The 4932-nt window shown below is 32.9% G+C and overlaps 1 pseudogene; it reads left to right on the forward strand.

Moving 5' to 3' along the window:
* Nucleotides 1–314: 314 nt before the first annotated feature.
* LOC140920254 (uncharacterized) overlaps nt 315–4932 on the forward strand; it is a 15821-nt pseudogene continuing 11203 nt past the window's right edge.

Here is a 4932-nt window from a genome sequence, read left to right on the forward strand (position 1 = left end):
AAATAATAAAAAAAATCTTTTTCAGTCGCCTGAGAAAATCTTTTTCTATTGGCTATGCTTTCAAAATTCAAGGTACTTGAGTTTGAGAAATATAAAGGTGTCACATGTCCTAAAAATCATTTGACCATGTATTGTAGAAAAATGACTTCTCATACTCATAATTACAAACTTCTCATTCATTTTTTTCAGGACAGTTTGAGTGGGGCGTCATTAAGTTGGTATATGCATCTCGAGCGAAATCGAATCTGTTTGTTGTAAAATTTGTTGAAAAATATGATGAAACATTCAAAGAATATGCACGACAGTGGAGAGAAATGGCATCGCAAGTAGATCTCCCTTTATCTGAAAGAGAAATGGTTGGCATATTTATGGATACTCTTCAGTCGCCTTTTTATGATAAGATGATTGCGAGTATGTCATCAAACTTCTTTGACATGATCATGATAGGAGAAAGAATAGAAGCGAGATGAAGAGTCGCAAGATCGTATGTGGAGCAAGTGGTGTGAAGAAACTCCAAATGGGATTCACAAAAAAGAAATAAGGGAATGCTAATGTTGTGATGGTAAACCCAAGAGTCTCCTATTTTTCATCCATGAATTCTTATTGACCTCCAAATTTACAGCCCTCAATACCCCAAATTCCTTACATTCCCTATCCATATGTGGTTGCAATCTCACAAGCTCTATACCCTCAATATCACCCTTCAAGCTACCTTTTTATCAACAACCTTTGGTCCAACCCCCACCTGTCATGTTTTCCCAACAAAACCAATGGAACCAAAATCCAAGCCCAAATCAATACAAGCCACCAGTCAATCATGAAAAGAAGATAACCTATTTTGACCCAATTCCTGTGACATACAACCAATTGTTGTCTCACCTACTCCAAAATTCAACGGTAGTCCCAAGATCAATGAAACCTCTAGAACCACCATTCCCAAAATGGTACAACCCAAACGCCAAATGTGAATACCATACAAGAGTCGTAGGGCATTTCGTCGATGATTGCCAAGCTCTAAAATCTAAAGTGCAATAACTGATTAATGCAAAATGGCTTACCTTTAAGGAAGACAGTCCCAATGTAGGGAGTAATCCCTTGTCGGGCCACGAGAATCCCTCTGTCAATGTCATTGAAGATGGAGTAGACCAATGTGTAATTAAGAATACAAAACATGTGAAAACCCCTATGGAATTGATTTTTGCTGAGTTATGCAAGTTAAACTTTATTGAGACGATTAATAAGGAGGTTAATATTTGTGGTGTTCACCCAACTCCTTCACACTCCATAAAAAATTGTGAAGAACTCAAGGAATTTCTTCAAGAATTAATGGACAGGAATTTCATACAAGTAAATTATGCAAAAGATGATCATGTATCGACCATAGAGTCGTGCGTGGAAAATAATAGATATTTACCAAGATCATTGGAAATCGTCTATAGAAAATAGAATCTTAAGCCAACTCCAAACGGACCAAATCCAATAATTGTCCAAGCATCAACCCCCTTTTCCTTATGAAAATACCAAGGCGGTACCATGGAATTAGTCATATCCCATTTGGCCAATCATCAATCAAATGATAGCTTTGAACCTAAAGGAACTGATGTCACCAATATTTTAGAGATTGGCGGGATGACTCTGAGTGACCGAGTATACGCCCCTAAACAACCTAGGAAAAAGGAGGGTCATGGAGAAAAAGGGAAAAAAGTTATGTATATGCTATAAAAGGACTAGAGACTTGCAAAAAGACAGTGCCTGAAGAAGAAGCTAACAAAATTTTGAAGTTTATCAAGCAACATGAATATAAGGTAGTGGATCAGATAAATCAAACCCCTTCCAAGATATTTGTTCTTTCCTTGCTATTGAACTCAAAAGCACATAGAAGGGCACTGATGAAAATTTTAAACGAGACTCGTGTTATTCATGATATCATTGTCGACCAGTTTGATGGAGTTGTCAGTAACATCACTGCTAGTAGTTGTTTGAGTTTTAACGATGGCAAATAACCAGCTGCATGGGCAAGGCATAATAAAGCACTACACATCTATGTGAAGTTTCATTATCATATTCTCGCATAGGTGTTAGTTAATAATTGTTTGACATTGAATGTCATGCCAAAATCAACACTCCCAAAACTATTTCTTGATGGAGCTTGTATGAAGTTCAGTGTTATGGTGGTGAAAGCATTTGATGGATCAAGAAGACAAGTTGTTGGTGAGATTGACTTGTCGATTCAAAACGGACCCCATAACTTTGGAATAACTTTCCAAGTGATGGATATTAAATTGGCGTACAGTTGTCTTTTAGGGACACCATGGATTCATGTTGTTGGAACGATGATGTTCACTCTCCATCAAAAGCTAAAGTTTATAGTGAATAATAAACTGGTAATAATATCTAGGGAAAAAGATATGATAGTGAGTCATTTATCTTCAATGGGTTACATCGAAGACAAGGAGGAAGCCATAGAGACTTCCTTTCAAGCATTATAAATTGCAATTGTTGTCTTCATGGATGAAGGGTCTCGCTTAAAGGAACCAAAAGCATCTATAACATCATTGAAGTCTACCAAAGCCATTTTGGAATGAGGTGTTTTTAATAAATTAGGGAAATTGTTAGAAATACCAGAAAAGAACGATAGGTACGGGTTAGGATATATACCTACAAAAGCTGATAAGGAAAGGGTTGTGAGAGTAAAAGGGAAAGTAGGACACCTCCTCTGAAAAATCCGGCACCGAATTCACAAAATATTCCTATTTGTGACATTCGGCAAACCTTTCAAAGCGTCGGAATAATATATGTGTATCAGGTGGCTGTTGCGGAAGAAGACCATGTTGATCATGATACTCTCAAGCTAGTGTACCCTTGTCCTCCAAACATTAGTCTCAACAATTAGAAGATCATCAAGTTTCTCGTGTTTGTTAATTCATGTTCAAGTTAATTATGTATTTCAACTCCTTTTGCTATGTCCAAGGCTATAAGGATAACTAATTAGGGCGCATGTATTTCAATTCCAAACTTATTATCAATAAATACATTTTTGAATTCTCCAACTATTTCTTTCTTTTTCTTTTCTTTCTTTTCTTTTTCTTGATATAGCAATCTTTATTCATATTTTCTCTTTTTTTCCTTTTTCTTCTTAAATTGTCGGGTTCTTATCACATCTCACCGCTACATGCGAACCAATTTTCAAGTGATTGCACAAATACCAAAAGGTTGAATGGAATGAGAACTCTCAAAAACCTTTCGAAAAGATTAAACAGTACTTGTCAAAACATCCAATCTTAGTGCCCCATGTTCATAGGAAACCACTTATTATGTACTTAACAGTACTTGACGAGTCAATGGATTGTATACTGGGGCAACATGAGGAATCTGATAAGAAAGAACATGTTATTTATTATTTGAGCAAAAAATTCACCAGTTGTGAAACAAAGTATTCACTACTTGAACGAACATGTTGCACATTAGCATGGGTTGCTCATCGGTTGAGGTAATACATGTTATGTCATACAACTTGGTTGGTGTCTACAATCGACTCATTAAGTATATCTTTGAGAAACCTACTCTTATTAGAAGGATTGTCCATTGGCAGATGTTGTTATCAAAATACGACTTGGTGTATGTTACATAGAAAGCTTATTGACTTTAATTGACAAATTCTTATTTTATTTATTTATTTTCGTTCATCCATTATGATTGTAATGACTATTATGATCAGGTAGTAATGTTTGTTGGAACTTGAGTTTTTTTAATTTTCTTGATCATGATGCACCACTTGACTTCAAGGCTTTTTTGCTCCAAAAATCTTCACTTATTCCTTCACTTCTCCTTGCAATCAAAACAAAACAAAAAGATAGTAAAATAGAATTAAAATTGAATTAAAAACATCAAATTAACTTATCAAATAAAACTACAAAAATATATTTATTTGTGACTGCTTGCTCACAGCCTTGGACGTCATCGATGCTCTTTCTTCATGCTATTCCTATTTCCACGCTAACTAATAATTATAAGCTATATTTATATGTTGCCATCATGTTTATTCTATTTAACTAATAAAGATCATGATATATTTATTCCATTTAACATAAATAATTTCATTTAATATAAATAATTATGGACGTAATTAAATAGCAATAAATATCATTTATTTTATCGATAAGTAGTGTTAACCGATTTTTTTTTCTGGCTTTGGGATGTGCTATTTAATATTAAAATGAGTTTTGTTTGCATCCCTTATTAATTAAAAAGTGTTTTGAAAGAAGCTCAACTTGTAAAAAAAATTTTGGTTCTATTATTAAAATGTGTTTTTGTTTATTTAATAGATCAAGTTACAAGTCCGTAAATCTCTTTTTTTATTATTTTGTTTTTGTGTTTATTATTGATTTTATTTCATAGAATCATTTAAATTTATTTAATATTTAGCATCGATTTTTTAATTCTTCAAAAGAAAACAAAGATAAAATTAAAATCAAATATTGAAAGATTAATTATATGTGATATTTGTTAACCTTTAAGTTGTTATGACGCAAGATCACACTCTTGTCAAACACATTAATAAAAATTTCTTTGTTTTTCCACTCTTTCTTAAGCACACTTTTATTTCAAAATCATATTAAAAACAATTGATATCCATACTTAATATTAAGTAGAAATGAATATATTTAAGTTAATATTAATTTTGCACAATTAGTTATAGGTAACCGTATTTTAAACATATGCCGTAGGATGCTAATACCTTCTAGACGCATAATCGACTCCCGAAAACAAAAATTTGATTTTAAATACCATTTTTTTTTTACTTTTCTATATTTAAGAGTTTCCTAATATTTTCCCTATTTTAAAATAAATTTTGGTAGCAACAATTTTTATCAACTCTAGCAAAGAAACAAACTTCATAGAAGTCAAATATGAAGAAATAATATATATATA

The sequence above is a fragment of the Cicer arietinum genome, chromosome 5 (genome assembly GCF_000331145.2).
Source record: "Cicer arietinum cultivar CDC Frontier isolate Library 1 chromosome 5, Cicar.CDCFrontier_v2.0, whole genome shotgun sequence".
In the NCBI taxonomy this organism is placed as follows: domain Eukaryota; kingdom Viridiplantae; phylum Streptophyta; class Magnoliopsida; order Fabales; family Fabaceae; genus Cicer; species Cicer arietinum.